The sequence below is a fragment of the Alexandromys fortis genome, unplaced genomic scaffold (assembly GCF_014885135.2).
Source record: "Alexandromys fortis isolate MF-2015 unplaced genomic scaffold, M_Fortis_MF-2015_v1.1 scaffold_76, whole genome shotgun sequence".
Taxonomy (NCBI): Eukaryota; Metazoa; Chordata; class Mammalia; order Rodentia; family Cricetidae; genus Alexandromys; species Alexandromys fortis.
The window spans coordinates 5056698-5073560 of NW_026067997.1; the positions used below are offsets into that span (position 1 = coordinate 5056698).

The 16863-nt window shown below is 45.7% G+C and overlaps 1 long non-coding RNA gene across 2 annotated transcripts; it reads left to right on the forward strand.

The window, feature by feature from the left end:
• Window positions 1-7773: 7773 nt before the first annotated feature.
• Window positions 7774-16589, forward strand: LOC126512528 (uncharacterized). Of its 2 annotated transcripts, none has more exons than XR_007595074.1 (3): window positions 7774-7876; window positions 9678-9814; window positions 12454-16589. It is a non-coding gene; the product is annotated as an uncharacterized lncRNA (long non-coding RNA). The 2 variants fall into 2 exon arrangements; XR_007595075.1 differs by lacking the exons at window positions 7774-7876; window positions 9678-9814 and adding an exon at window positions 9854-10468 and having other exon boundaries at window positions 12454-12855; window positions 12971-16589.
• The last annotated feature ends 274 nt before the right edge of the window (window positions 16590-16863 follow it).

Consider the following 16863-nt stretch of genomic DNA (forward strand, 5'->3'; position numbering starts at 1 on the left):
TTAACATTGATGAGTCTTTTTTTATATAAACATATAAAAATACCCAGACCAGTAAAACTTTTGCTTTAATTCATGAGGAACCCACAGGCAAATCAGTATTGTCTCAGTCCAGGCTACCGCCTGGGTGTTGTGAATGCATTCAGGACACTACATGCTGCTGCTGTGTTCACCAGCACTACACCCTGGTGCCGGCCACCTGCCGCTCTCGGCCCCCATTCATCCACACAGCAGCACTGGGAGCAGGTAGGTGCACAGGGACCCGCACCACCCGCAGAACACATCAGGAATTTAGCTCTTGATGCGGTCATTCACACTGAGTATTCCTGTTGCCTATTTTTAGTTCTAAAATCTGCTTGCTAAAATTGTACAGCAGGCTAACTTCAATCACCTAATAAAACTGCACCAGCCACGTCTTTTCAGGAGAAGTAATGAAATTGGTTTCCTCTTCCTAGAGCACCGGTTCTTCAACTGTGAGCCCAGGTGCAGCGCTGGCAGCAGACATACGGAAGGAGAAACCCCAGTCCCTGCCTCGCTGCCCGCCAGTCACCACCAGCACCCCTCTCCTAGACGATCAGTGTCTAGGGAACTTAAAACTGCCATATCCCATGGCCAGAAAGCTAGACTCCTGGCCTGTACCCTGAAGAAGTTTTCAGACCCTGTTCGAGATGAGGAGGTGCTAACGTATATTGAAGCCTCATAAAGCGGAGTGTAAGCATGTTGTAACATAGCCTCACTGTGCAGTACTTCAAAACGATGAAGACCACTGAACTCTGGGGATGGATCTAAAGGAGCAGTGTCTGCCTAGCAGGTGCCAGGCCCTGAACTAGATCCTCGGGGTGACTGTATCTTAAAAGGAACAAACAAAACCAGCTAAATAAAAATCTAAAGCAGATAACAATCATTTGTATGCTGGATGTGCACACATGTAAAACCAGTGGTTACCTCTGAGGATGAGAAAGGAGTGTCTGGGGGTCACTGGGGTTTCAGCTAGAGAGTAGGTGCACGGGTCTCGTCCTGGCACGTTCTGGTGTACACGGGACTCTTAGTGTTCACAGAATGAGGAAGGAAAATATTTCAGAGGAAAGAAAGGTGTGAGAGAAGAACTCTAGAGAATGTCAGTCAACTCAGAATTTTGGATGATCGAGGCAGGATTTGGTTGTCCAGATATCGCTGCAGTTCTTTTTCATTGGCATATATTCCTTGTACATAGTGATAGGTTTCATAGAAATTTTCATATGAATATGTCAAGTACCGTGACCATATCCACCCTCTCCCTTCTTTTCCCACCTCCTTCATCCAGCTAGCAGCCTCATTTCTACTTCGTATCCTATGTGCTTATACGGTCTTACATGTTTATACAAAACTCTAGGACCCACAAATGAGAGAAAACATAAGACTTGTCTTCCTAGCTCTGTCTCAGTTTACTTCATACACTCTGGTCCTCCATCCATTTCCCTGCACAGGACATAAATTCAAACTTTATAGCTGTATAAACCTCATTCTGCTTCCATACACTTTATCTTTATTCCTTCATCCACTCCCAGCTCGGCTGAGCCCATGCCCTGACTGCTCTATCTTTGCTGACACTGTAAAGTGGATTAAGCCCGAGTCCCTGTGTATTGAAATGCCCTCTCTGCCGTTCCTCCTCTACTGTGACCGCTTTTACCAACTCAGTACTCACCCACAGAGCACACTGTATTTCTCCCTCAAGTGACCAGAGAATACTTGCAGTTTTAAAAGACGGTTCGTTGTTTTATTTTTGAAATTACGATTTAATTATATCATTTCATTTCCCCTCTTCCCTTTCCTCCCTCCAAACCCCCACATATTCCCCTCCTTGCTCTACTGTAAATTCATGCCATCTTTTTTCAGTAATTGTTATTATATTCATACATGTGTGTGTAAATATATTTCTAAACATAACCCGGTCAGTCTGTATAATGTAATCTGTGTGTATGTTTTCAGAGCTGACCATTTGGTATTAGATAACCGATTGTGCTCTTCCTTGGGGTAAATAATGTCTTTCCCTCTCAGCATTTCTTAGTGCGTTATGCATGGTTATATATGGTTATGTATGGACTCACCACCACGGCCCACATTAGCATGTCTCTTGTCGCTGTCCTTGTTCAGCTCCTGTTTAGGCAACCACATTGGTGAGACTTTATGGGTGTAACTTCTGACGTCATGAGGTGGACACAACCTCGCAGCAATCTCCCCGATCTCCTGGCTCTTAGAATCTTTCTGCCCCTGCTTCTGTAAAGTTCCCTGAGCTTTAGGTGTGGGAGTTGTTTTGTAGATGTATCCATTGGGATTGGGCTCCACAACTTTATTGGGGGATCCACATTTTTATTGGTTGCATTTTTTTCTGTAATGATCTCTGTCACTTACAAAGAGTTTTCCCATGAGGTGAAGACTACACTATATATACCGTCAAATATTTAGAAAGGGATTATGCTGGCTTAGTAAAGTGCTGGATATAGGTTTTCCTCCAGGATCCATGACTTCACTAGCCCTGTATAGCTGGCTGGGTTTCTAGTACTGTGCCTGGTTTCCCTCTTGTTGAATGGGTATTGAGTTCAGTGAGAGGGCTGTTGGTTACCACAGAGGGACATGTGCGAGCCACTACAGCACTCGGATTTACAGTATCATGCTGGTTGGTGTGGTGGATTGGTCTCAGAGCTGGGGAGAGCTGTTGGCTGCTCCCCTCCTCTGGAAGCTTGCGTGGCACCTTCGGATACCACTGAATGACAAAGTTAAGATCTTAGTTTAGCTAAATATTCATCTTATTTTAACTACAAGAATCAGAAGATTCTGAAATGTAGTAGTGATTAGAATGTTGTGGGAATCCGCCATTACAAAATCGAATAGATTTAACTAAGTAAGTAATTTTCTAAAGAATAGAAAACTAAATTGTGTATACTTGTAGTCACAGAAAAATGTTGAGGCCAAATAAATGAACTGGGGGGGGGGGACTAAAAGCAATGTGAAAACATTAAAAATAGCCTTTAAATTCACTTAAGCTTTGTATTTGGGTTTATTTTTTGCTTACGTGTTTTGGTCAGGGGTATTATCCTGAGACAAAGCAGCCTGTCAGACAATACTAGAAAGAGAAAAACAATTGGCATTTTTGTTCTCGTGATGGCAAGCTCTGCCTTCCACTTCAGATGAAGCTGGTGGCAGGTAGGAGCTTGACTTTTCCTTTCTCCAAGAGTAACTGAAGTTAGTACAGATCCATCTGGGAATTTTAATGTTATAAAAATGCATATCATCCCATGCCCTCAGCTCTGTCTCCCCTGAGGCCACATGGTTAGTAATGCATCTAAAAATGGGGCTATCATAAAACGGGTCATTAAAACGTGGGAGGGGCTGAGTGGCTCGCTGCTGTTTTTAGAAGCCCGTCGGCGACCTATGGTGGGCACCTTTATCAAAGCCTCACTGCCAGGTTCCTGATAAGGTCAGATGTGTGAGGGACATGAACCTGTCATGTTGTGCCGATGTGGCCTGGGTGGGAAAGGTTAGAGAGAGGTAGAATATGCCCTAAGCAGGCTGGTTTATCTTAGTGATACCGGAGCCAGAGAGGGGAGGTGTGAAGTGAGTCCACTGAGGGTCTTATCCGTGTGAACAATTTGTATATGCGGTGTCGATGTGGAGAAGTTAGGAGGGCTTACATTCTTCACTGCCATTCACAAACAAGAGGAGGTCTGCCCGCACCCTAGCTGTGACAGCCAGCATCCCAGCAGTTGGTCCAGGGGCCCCATCTCTGCTGACAGGAAAGCACAGTGCATTTTCATCTTTGCCTCTTTTAACTTTTAATGGAGACATTGTGGAGAAATGCTTGCTAGATGACACTTGAACTCTAAGGCATCAGATGTTGGAGGAGGCTGCTTGTTGGTTCCCGGCCGCCCGGCTAGCTTAGACCCAAAAACACATCCGTCAGACCTTACTAGGATGGCGTTAGCAGTACTGGGTCTGTAGAAAGACTGTTCGTTAACACGGCCATCACCACCACCTCCCGACACACACCCCACCTCACCCACACCCCACCTCACCAAACCCACAGACCTGTTAGTACCTTTTGCCATTCACTTCTGGCTAATGCCTTTGAATACTGACTCTCTATTGTGACCCCTTTCCTAGAGCCAAAGGCTTCAGGCTTTTTGATTTTGTATAATTACCATTTCGTGATGGATTTGTATCTTTAGATTCTCTGTTGATGAAGTTTTTTAAAGTCCCACTTTGGGGTTTTTTTTTCTCCTCCCCCCCCCCCAAGTTAATTTTAATGCTAAGCCCAAAAAAAGAAACAAACCGTCTGAGGAAAAGGAGGCCTAGGAAACAGTGAGGGTCTTTGGTTTACCTACTTTAAATGATAATGCACAAATTCATGATTTAACTTAAAAGAGCAGGGTTGGGTTAGAAGATGGGGATTCCCACCTGAAGAAGAAAAACATGGATTCTAAAGGAAGTGCAGGCCAGAGTCTGGTCTCTCTCCCCCACATCTGCTGGAAATTATTCCCTGAAGATTGCATCATGGTATTAATTCATGTTACTTGATCAGCTAAATTCTCTTTGGAGGCTTTCTTCACAGCACCAGTTAAGAAAACAAAAGATTTTTTTTTTGTCTTTTAGAAAATTATTATTTTCTTGTCCTCATGATGGCAAATGTGATCATTATGGCCAAACTGCTAGCACTTTTCTAAATAATCGGGCTAATTTTGAAATTAGGAAACACTCAAGTGGCTTTTGCATCTATTTTCTGTGCCTAGTGTAGGTTAAGATTGTATCGGGATACTCACATACCTTAATAAAGATACACTGGAATTGAAGGGTTCCACATAGAGGAAATAGATTATGCCACCTAAAATACATGCTTGTAGTTAGTTCTCAACCCTTACAGCGAACTTGCAGTCTGTGGGCTTCCTTCTCTTTTCCATGTGATATATATAAAGTGTTATTGAATTTTCAATTGGGGGAGGAAATAATTTTATTGGGGTGAGAGGCATGAACCGTTTTTCCTGTATTCCAGAATCTCATTGTGTTACTGTTTTATGGGTGCAAGTGAATAAACTAACTAAGAATTAGTGATATTTCCCAACCAGCCAAAGAATTCAGCAAGTGATTCTTGAGCTTACAAAAGGGATACGTGATCTACAAAGTTTAAGTCCATCACGTGGGACGTGTCATGTGTCGACCTGACGCATCCGAAGTCGCCTATCGCTGTAACTCCTGGCCTTGCCTTGGCCAATCCTGCTTCAGGCCAGTTTTCCCGTCTGTGCTGGCAATGCCAGCTTGCTCAGGCCACATAACCTAAGTTCCTGTCTTTACCTCACACACTCAAGTCGTGATAGCCTGTTGTCTCCCTTCAAAATAGACCCAGAATGAGAGTACTTCCCACTGCCACCGCTCAAGGGAACGACCCCTTCAGACTTCACATGCGCTGCAGAAAGAGGGCCGTATCCAGTCCTCTTGCTGCCACCCACCTCCCGGCAGCTTATTGGCATTGCAGGCAGTGAATATTTTTAAAGTCTGTCACAGTGTTGTGTTCTGTTTATACCCTATGTAACTCAGAGTGGAATGTCAAGCCCTTACGGCGGTGTATGAGGCTCCATGTCATTGCCACTCTGCTCCCCAGCCTCCCTGCTTCTCTCACTACCCTCCCCACTTGCTCTCCCTCCCCAACCCCCCCTCCCCGGTTGCTCATCAAGTAAGTTGCCTGCATTCCTTCTCAGAGTCTTTGGAGCTGCTCCTGCTACCTAAGTCAGTGTTTCCCGTGACATCCTGACATGCGTCCCTCGGCTCCTTCAGGTCTTTGTTCAAAGGATGCCTCAGAATATCCCACAGTAATAATTATACTTGAGAAGTGCAACCCTCCCCATTCCACATATGCACCTCGTGTGTAGTCGGTGATAGATACTCTTAACTTAAGCACTTTGCCCAGTTAACTTATTTAATTTTTACCCACAGTCTTGAGAGGTCGGAACTTGCTATCCATTTACAAATGAGGGGATGGAGTGTTTATGAATGCTGGAGAGATGGCAGAACCATCAAGAGCTCTTGCTGCTCTTGCTGAGTACCCGGGTTCAGTTCTCAGAGCCCACATGTTGGCTCATAACCGTCTATAACTAGTCCTAGCAGACCCAACACCCTCTTCTGGCCTCCACTGGTGCCGGGCATGCACATAGCATAAATACATACATGCACACAAAACGTCCATACACACAAAAATAAAAACATTTTTTAAAGTTTTTTTTCTTTTCTTATTCATTCCATTAAAACAAGTATTTTTGTCAACTTCTTTTACTACTATCTCAGTGTTCAGAACCTTACAGAGTGGCTAGTCTAATAAATATATATTAAATGGATGGATAAACCACTGCATCCCAGAAAGAACCCTGAGGGCCAATATGAGTTTAATACATGCTCACCATCCAATATCATTTCATGAAGAGAGGTTGTGTTTATGATTAAAAAAATGCAGAAGGATACAGCTTCAGCTGAGGGACCACTCCAACACTGTGTAAATAATCTCCCAGTTTCCCGTCTCTCAGATGGAGACAACATCTATCTAAGCTTCCCACCAAGGCCCTGTCACAGCCTAGGAAACGCAGGCAGGAAAACTGCTTTCACAGAAGACTGGAATGAGTGATGCTATGCCTAGCGGATGCTCGCTGTCTACCAGACCCTCCTCTGAGCATGGGGTGTCAACCCATTTGGTTCTTAGGAACAGCCGTATGACGTGTTCCTCTCTATCCTTATCTCTGTTTTCCCAATCATGAAAAGATTTGCCCCTTAGTAAGTAATTTATCAATGTCACGCAGCGAAGAGAGGAGCTAGAATACCAGACTCACCACAGCAGAGTTTCTGCCCCGATCACCAGTTCCCTGAGTCTCTCTCTCTCTACGAGAACCACAGTGTCTTTCTGGTAGACCTTCGACTGACCTGTAACATTTATAATCCAGTCAAAACATAGGGCTGCAGGTGAAAATAATTAGATATGTAAAATGAAGTGAATGCCAGGAGGAACCAAGAGATGGGGTTAGTGAGATTAGCCCAGAAGGACTTCATGACAGGGCATTTTGACCATACTTTGAAAGAAAAGGGAAACATGACATTGAGGAGACGGGTCTTGTTCCAGGTGGAGAAAAGGTTGTGCAGATGGACCATTAAGATAAATGTTAGGGACAATGATGTGTCGATGCAATGCCAAAACATCTGGTCAATTCCACTCTTTTGAAAAGCCAACCTCCATCAATGTAGTGAATTCCTTCAGTCAATCCAGATGTTTGGCGTCTCGTAGACAAAACATTCAGATGATTAACTGAAGATTTGACAGAGTTGACTGGATTAGCCAGATGTTGTAGCATTGTACAGACACTGTCAGGACATTACTTGGCCAGAGTGAGGTCCAGCTGTAGGGGAGATAGATGGTCTGGGCAGTGAGGGGGGCTTTGGAGCAGAAGACCTGGGCCTGGACTGGATGCAACTGGGGAGCTGCTGCAAGAGGTGTGCGGTGGAAACGATGCTTCAGGAAGAGAGTTCTGTGCGGAGAGAATAAAAATAACAGCGAGAGGAAAAGCTGTAGACAGGAAAGGGGATCGGAGGAGAGTGCAGGTGTGTGTGAGGCAATTAGAGCCTGAACCAGAATGCTGGGAAGGCAGCAGGAAGAAGTGGATCTGAAAAGCATTACAGAAAAAGAACAGGAAGTCGTGATGGGCTAGACAAGGGAGTAAAATCACATCACCCCAAGACTGGAGACCACAAAGCCTGGGAAAGCAGCTGCGGGCAGTCTCGCCACAGGAGCAAACCAAGAGGGAATCCCCGAAAGACCCCTCCCCCAAAGCCTCCATTCAGAGGCTACAGCCAGGCCTTCAGTCTGCAGGTATGGAGAACAAAGCTACTTCAACTTTAAGGTTCCTCATCAGTTGAGTGATTCCTAAATTGTTTTCCTTTTTAAGTTCAATTTCATGACGGGATCCAGAATGCTAGATTCACACTATTGGGGAGGACATACCCCGTGAAAAGTGCAACCAGCATTTAATGGGATTTCCTTTTGTGTAGTATGTAACGCAAGCTAAGACATATAAAGCCTAATTAGATGCAGGGAGATTGTGAGAAACTGCACAGTTTAGCATTTAAAAAGCCTGTTTGGCTGGGCAACGTGGCATATGCAAGCGGATCTCTGAGTTAGAGGCCAGCCTGGTCCTGGTTCCAGGACAGCCAGGACTGTCGAAAAAAGAAAAAGAAAGGAAGGGAGGAAGAAAAGAAAGAAGGAAAGAAGGAAGAAAGATATAGGCTGGCATTAAAGGTTGAATACATGTATTTACTTGTGTTATTTAAAAGTCTGATTTATAAAACTTTGAAGATCATGAGTCTTGGCTTAGACATTTCACAAAAAAAATATCTAATTTTCAGATCTTATTTGATAAAAATCAAGCTTATCTTTAGACACAGTCATGGATTCCAATTTATTAGCATTAACACCGTGATGGTTCCGTGAAAGGGTGCTATAGTTTAAATCTTAAATGTCCCCCAAAGGCCCATCTGTTTACAGCTTGGTTCCTAGCCTAGAATGTAATGAAGGTAATGGAAGTTCAGGGCATGGACCCAATGGAAGGAAGTTACATCATGGAGGGTATGCCCTGGAAGGGGATATTATCTCCTTCCCTTCCTGCCCTGTTTGAGGTTAGCAACCGCTATACTCCCATAATGACGTGCTATGCTACCCTACCCCACAACAATGTCGCCAAGTGACCACGGGTCAAAACTTCTGAAGTCATGCGCCAACATAAACTTTCCCCCTCTCAGATTGATTCCCCTCAGGTATTTGTCATAGTGGGGGAAAGCTAACACACAGGGTGTGCTCTCGCTTGCTACAAAGCATCCTGAGCATTTCTGGAATTCGTGGTTTTGTGCATGTGCAGTTTCCAGCATTTTCAGCTCCAAGCCTATCGGCCCACACAGCCATTTGGGCGCCCTCTGTAAACACGCTGAGATTTTCTCCAAATGCTTGCCTGTTCAACGGAGAAAAAAAAAAAAAAAAAAAAACAAAGCCAAACAAGGTTTTTGCGTCGTTTGGAAATAGAGCTCGAGCTGCCTCACATGCGCAATGCCCTAGGTTCAAAGCTGGGTCCCCAAAAATAAAGATTAAAAAAATAGCAAGGGGGAAAGCCTTTCAGAGAGGCTACGCTACCTCTATTCAAGGTTCGTGCACTGCCCCCCCCCCACACCCACCCCACAAACACCCTGGAAAAGCACAGAACTTGTAAGGGCTGAAGTGAGTTCTGTGATACAGAATCATCCTGGCGGGGGGGGGGGGGGGGGGGGGGGGGGGGGGGGGGGGGGGGGGGGGAGGGGGAGGATGAAGGGTCGGGAATCCAGCATCCATTTCCCTGACTTCAGAATGACAGGTCCGCTGGTCTGGGTAGAAGGAGTCCAGGGGCCTATTGGCTTCGTTTGTGTGTTTGGTTGGTTGGGTTGTTTGGCTTTGTTATTTTTTTTTTGTTTGTTTCATTAAGCTCCCCTCAACTAATTCTTATGCTTGGTTTTGTTTCTCACTTTGCTGAAGACGGGTCCTGGGCAAATGCCACCATAAGGCAGAATCTAAAGATTGAGAGACACCTCACATAGATATGAAACTCTCAAACTGTATTAAACTTGATTTAATGTCTTTTCCCCCCTAGGAATCACATTGCCATAAAGATCTCTTTATGAAATGTGCTCCTAGGCTAATTCACTGTGTCCTTGGATGATAGCTTGGATGATAGAATTTTTCACAGGAACTGCATGGAGTCTGGAGTCAGCCTGAGAAACCACGAAGGTGAGTATAGGACCCTTGTCTGTTCTCAGTCCCCAGCACTGCTACACCCCCTCACCAACACTGCCAGTGCATGATGGGAATGTAATTAATGATCTTGATAAGGCTTTCCCGGTGTCCCAAGGCTGAGCGAGTCACTTATTTATCAATAGAACACCGGCTGGCCTCTCCGAAACAATGAGTGATTCAGGTGATTCACGCAGGCTTCCCACAGCCACGCTATTAGCAGAACTTGATTTACCAGATTGCAAGCTACTTTTTCAAAAAGCTAATCAATGGAATGTCCTCACCCTGACCCCACGATTAGAGTGTTTGTTCTCCTAGGTGCCCTTCTTTCGGCAGCGCAAGCTACAAGAAAAAGGACTGAATTGTTTTTCCCTTGATAACGTTGGTTCCATTTGTCCTGGTAGCAACTTAGCTTCCTGGACTTCTTTTTCTCAAGGATAGAGGAGCAGTAGACATTGGGAGAATGCCTATTTAAAAGCTGGCCTGGGTCTGAAATAGCCTGGGATAAAACCGGACTTGCTGAACATAGCGGACAATGAGGACTACTGAGAACTCAAAAACAATGGCAATGGGTTTTTGATCCTACTGCGCGTACTGGCTTTGTGGGAGCCTAGGCAGTTTGGATGCTCACCTTACTAGACCTGGATGGAGGTGGGTGGTCCTAGGACTTCCCACAGGGCAGGGAACCCTGATTGCTTTTTGGGCTGATGAAGGAGGGGGACTTGATTGGGGAAGGGGGACTTGATCGAGGGAGGGGGAGGGAAATGGGAGGCGGTGGCCGGGAGGAGGCAGAAATCTTTAATAAATAAATAAATTTTAAAGAAAAGAAAAAAATTAAAAAAAAGCCAGCGAAGTAGCAAAATGCAAAGTCAAATCTGCATTTAAGTTGCTTCATCTTTTTAAATCTCCAAGACATCTCATACACTAGCTGCTTACTTTTGACCTGATAGTGATTATTTTCCACTTCTCTGTTCTCCAGTCTCTTTCGGGTCCCGTGTAGCAACCACAGAAAAGAGTGCCTGTCATGCCTTGGCGGGGAGGGGGGGGGTTGAGAGAGACTGGAGAGAAAAACAGGCAAGAGAGGCCTGTGAAAGAATACCCTTGGGAATTTTCACAGCATAAACGTCTCTATCCTGAAACATATCAAAGCAAATTGATTTCCATTGATCTTCTTATCGTCTATGTAAATGCATTCGTGGTCACCACCTTGACCTGAGGACAGTACTGATAAGGGTAAGCCCTCCACGGCCTCCAGATGGTTCTTTTGGTACTTAATTGATTCTACTACCCTAGGGTGATTGATCACATATGAGTATTGTATGCTTTTTTTTTTTCCTTTTTTCTTTTTTTCTTTTTTTTTTTTCTTGAGGGAACTTGTCAGCCCATACTGTGACTTTGTATAAACTGGAAAAGGGCACCATTCCCAAGACATCAGAAAGTCTAAGAATGTACCACATTGTTTGGGAATGTGTTCATGGACTCTGTAGTCTAACAGTGCCTGTCCCATTGTTTGCTTGGGATCTCTGTTACCCTCGAGTTCTCTGAGAAAGTAGAGTTTTGTCCCTGCCACAACATGGCCCTGGAGCCAGTGTTCAACAGATGGGCCCTGCGTGACCTGGCCTGTCTCTATCTTACCTGCAGAGGCTCAGTGTTCTATAAGAAAAAAAAATGTCCTGGGAATTTAGACTAGACTAGAACTCCAGAGCCTTCGGTGACCAGTGTCCCCACTGCAGCCACTTCCTAACGGGCTCTGGGGAAGAGAATTCTTTACCGAGCTTGCCAGCCAATGGCCACCCAAAAAAATGAGGAGCAAAGGCATTCTCCCCAGCCCTGTGGAATATGAGTAATGAATATGCCTCTTCTGCAGGCTGGTAAGAGTCTTAGGTCACCACAGCCTACTGGCTGGTGTATCACTGTCTCCTTGGAAACATTCTGATATGGTCCATCGCCTGCCTGTGGCAGCTGGAGGAGCCCACTCTGTATGCCCAGTGTGTGTATTAGGGGGGAGGGGGGTATGTCTCCTCTCCAGAGCAAATATCCTCTGTGCTAACAAGTGCTAGTTATGGCTTAGGAGGGTACCCTAACTCCTTGAATGCCCCAAATGGTCAATATCTCCCAGGCCTGTTTGTTAGTAACAAGAGTTTTCTGTTTCTCAACAATCCCATCAAGAACCACGTGAAGAGGAGAAAGCCCTTTCAAAACTCGGCATTAGCCAAAGTCTTCTGGCTTCTGGATGTCTGCCCTCTTTGCCTCTTAGTCTGTATTTTCCTTGCTCTTGGTAATTAAGGTCTTATCCCTACAAGAGAGAAAGAAATGTTTTGTTTTGTTCTCCTTCTGACTTTCCATACTGAAGATAAAGTACTGAGTCTACAAATGTTCAAACCGTAAGAGCACAGCAAGTTCTCACTCTTCTGAGCACACATAAGAAAGGCAAGGTCCGGCATTCCCATCACCTTTTAAAGTTGCTACAGCATCAAAGTGGCTCTGGTGATCACAGACCCAACATGCGTATAGTTAACGCTTAAGAAAACTGCTTTTCCAAGAAAGGACCCAGACGCTCCAGGATTTGTTGGAATGGTTCAACAACAAAAAAAGTAAAAACATAAAATTTCAAATCTTGGTTGATTCGCCTGCAGGACCTCCGTGAGATGGGCCCAACAGGAAACAATTCCATCTTCCAGAGTGGATACTCGTTTGCTTGTCCGGCCAGGAGTCTGGGAGAAGCCAGCAGGCAATGCAGTCATTTGGTAATGTCCTTCCCTCTGCCAAGGCGGATTAATGCTGGGAGATTTTACAACTGGTGAGTAATGGGTAGTGTTTACAGATCCTCCGAGGTCCCCAAGGTGTGATTATTTTCATACGTAGGTCCTGCCATCATTCCCCCAAAGGGTGCTTTGTCATTTCCTCTGCTCTTCCTTCGCTGAACCCTCAAGTCTGTGTTACAAGGACAACAAGGTCCGTAAGTCATGGCCAAACTCCTCAAAAACCAACTGGTAAACACGTCCCAGACACTGCTCAAGGGAGACGTTGTCCTGACAGTAAGCACTGGCTTCCTTTTGGATATTCTGGAGGGTTAGGAATAGTTATTTATTAAAATGTGATTTTAATAGCCACCCTCTCACTCCCCTACTTTGCTTTATTATGCCCCAACAGAACCCTCTCACGGTGGTGTTAGATGTGAGGCCGAAGAAGAGCTCAGTCCATGAGCAACTCCATATATGTAAGGTGTGGTTTTAGAACTGATTGCTCTTGGCACTTTTTTTTTAACACTGTTGCCATTCATTCCCCCCAGCTCCTGTCACTGCCCCCGCCCCAACTCTTCAATTTGTATTCTACTCCTCTCTGGATTTCATAGCTCTGTAAAAGTCTTCTGACATCAAAAAAGGCCACATTCTAGAGTTTGAGTTCTGTACACACAATAAAATTAGTTAAATAAATTCTACAGGGCAAAGTGCTTGTCTAACATGCTCAACGCCCCTGGTTCATTTGTTGGCCCAGCAAGAATATAAATGAATAAAAACCAAAAGGAAATAAAAATAAAATTAACAGTTCAGGTTCTGTCTGTGCCACCGACTGGCTTGGATCCCCAATGATCTACCTAAAGTCTGAGGTCCCTCCTCTGTAAGCTGGACATATTTGTGAGCCCAGAAGATCAAGGGTGTGTAAAGGCTAGCTCTGCCCACGTGAGACAGTGCTTGGTAAGTGCTGGTCACGGTACTAGTTAGTATTCAGTAACAGCTATCATTAGGGTTTCTTTGTTAGTTGGAAGTGTTAGAACACCTAGCTAAGGCCAGGTTCTGTATTCCTCGAAGAGGACTTTACAGCCCCTCGCTGCTGGCTGAGTGAGAGCTGTGCAGTTGTCTTCTGGGTCTTATTCTTGTCCCCCTTCATTCATGGACCTGAGCCCAAATCCTTTCGCGAGGCTTCAGCACCCCCTTCTTCCTGTCACTGAAGAGATCAGGAACGTAGGTCTGCTTTGAAGATCCCTTCAACTCCGAGTCGAATCTTAAGGTCACCCACAAGAGCAAAGCCAGAATTGTGGGAAGCTGGGCCAAGTGTTTCTCAGAACCTGAGAAGTTCTTATCAGCAGATCCATCCCAGGAGAGTCACTGTGTTGCCTAAGCCAGATGTTGTGCCTGATATTAGGTAACCAAGGCCATAAGCCAGAAGTGCTGCCTCGGCTGGTGAAGAATCACACAGAAGCTTTAGGGGGTAGGGGGGAAATGGGTGGCTGCTGCCCAAGCTGGGGGACCCCATTCTCAAAAGGTTCTTGGGCCATCCTGATGACCCCAGGCTGGGAAACCCTGCTGAGAGCAGCCCCCCAGTTTGTTCCTCCAGTGCTTTGGAGCTGGACTGTCCTCCCTGAACCACATACCTTTGCCAGTCACCCTGGAACTGGCGAATTTTTGATAACAGTCACCACGTGCTTCCAACAGATCACAGAGCATCAAGCTGCTGATTATGGCTTCTGAACCCCTTTGTCCTACACCTCACCCCGTTAGCCCAGGAGAGAACAAGGACATCATACTGGAGCCAAAGTAATACAATCAAGAGAGAACATGGGGTTGTAGAATCAGCAGCAGCCTGTCTGGAACAATGGATAAGAGTTCAAAAGATTTAAAGGCCGGAGACTCAACACTGATCAAAACGCAGATAAAAGAAGTGCTCTCTGCCAAGGCAATCTGACACGCCAGAGTACTTACTGTGCTGGTAACCCTAGTGGGGCCTTTGTTTTATAAGAGAAAGGAAAGAGGAAAGAAAATAGAAAGAAGATTGTGGGGAAAGCCTTGATGTGGTTGAAACAAAGGAGCAGGGCAGTGGCAGGGGGCCATATTGTTGAGAGATGTCTGCTCTGCCCTCATGGACCTAAACATCCCCAGGCCACAGGTCCTTTCCTACATCCTGATCACTCCAGGGCCGTGGAATGGTGTTCTACAGTTGACAGTAATAACCAGCTAACCAACAAGACGACACAGATGGGCACCAGGAGACTGAGGGGGACCCAAGCAAGTGAGAATTCCTTCAGGACTGACCCTGGAATCAGCTACCAGAGAAAAATTACTGAAGGCAAACCCAAGCCCCGCACTCGGATCTGCTGCTCCCTGGGCTCTCCAGACAGAACCCAGCGACTTCCTACTTTACACGCTGAGGTTGTTCTTCCTTGTCTGCTCAACTGAAAACTAGATCTAGCCTCACCCAGAATCCTTAGATTTAAAAAACAACCACACAAACGCTCCAAACATGAGCACACATCTCTTTCGGGACATTCAAACACCCTTCTGGAGCACACAGCCGTCAAGCAGATTCCATCTCTGAACTTTATGCAAGGTTAGTTCAACATAGCCTCATAATCCCTCCCAAGCCCATCCTCTCTTTCCTGTGGTCTTCATGGTCCCATCTTCCTCAGGATCCCTGGCCCCTCCTCTCAAGGACAGTCAGGAAAGTGAGTCTCCAGCGTAGCTTGGGACCCGCGCCTGCATGTCCAAAAAACATCCCCGCTAGCCCCCAAAGGTACGGATTGCTGTGTTCTAACGAAATGAAATCGTTAAAATGATTTTAATAAAAAAATCACGAATGACTTGTGCCTATGGTACAGATCTCATTAAACCTCCTAGCCGTAAAACCCTATACTTTAGAAGCGTAGACTCTCCCTCCAAGTGACTTAAGAGCGGTCCAGGATCTGATTTACCCATTTTGGCTCTGGTAGCGGAGTAGGCCTCAGCCAAACAACTGTCTCCCCACAGTGGTGATACCCATCTTTAAGAGCATAGCTAGTAGAAGCGACTGCAGCCCTATGAACTGAACCAGCTCGGCCTGGAGAAGGACCGCTTCCTGCTGCGCATGCGCATCTCGGGAGGTAGGGCAGGATCCAGAGGCTGATGGCCATCTATCACTTCTGGGATACCCTGGGACCTCACCGTGGCCTACTTTCCAGAGATTGGTTCTGACTCCTGATTAATCTGCACTTTCCGTCCTTCTGACGTAGCAGAGGCGACGTCATCTCTGCTAGAGACACCCCAGCCAGGTCTTTGATGCCTCCCCAAGACGATCACACCCAGGCCCACAAGGCCACAGCCTGGTCTACCCACAGTGCCCCTGTTTGCTTCTGCTGACTAGTTACATACAAAATTCTTTCCTGTCGTAATCGTAAAATTAGAACATGGGGCCTTTTAAAGATGAACTATCAGGAGTAGAGCCTGGCTGTGGGGGCAAAGCCCTGGATTTGGGCTGAGGTGTCTCAAAGAAAACAGTTTCAAAGGGGAGACCTTACAGAATCATTCAAAGCCCTTTTCTCCAGACTAACAATCTGTCAACTTCGATGTATTCCTTTCCAGTCTCTTTTCTTTCCTTCTACAACAAATTTTGAGTTTTTAATATTGCTCAGCTACAGACCTTTTATGAGCTTTGTTTTATTGTGTTTGCTTGCTTCTTAGCAAAAACGTGAATTTTTATAAAACGTTGCTGTAAAGCTTTTGGCGTCGTGTTAATTGATGTGCCATCAAGTACTTAAATGTTATTTCTGTGTAGGGGCATCCCCTATTCTGACGTTTCCGGTGTGTTGTGATTACTAAGCAGCGGATAGAAAAGCCCTTCAACATGACCCTGTCCCCGCTGACCTGTTTGAGGGCTCATGAAGCATGCACAGCCAACAGCCTGTCACCCTGCAGGTAGTGGAGTTACTGAAACTTGAAAGACCTCTGTTCTTTTCCACATTGCGGATGGAAGGGAAGCAGAACGGGCGGGTTCTTTAGGATAGCTCCCACGTCTATGATCTAGGCCCTGGGCCTGCGTTGGAGATGGAGAGTTTTACCACAGGGAAGGGACCAGGGGAGAGGGGCTAGACATGGTCCTCAGTGGACAACTCTCCGAGAACAGAAATGACTAGTGGTTTTTGGGACATTGATGACAAACACTCAATATTCCCTTGGTCACAAGCCTCAGTGCTATTTGCAGGAATGGTACTTGTCTCTTTTACTGAAAGAACTGAAGTACGGTCGTAAGAACTAGCCTAAGTGAGCAGAGAGGAACACTGAATTTAGCTGCTG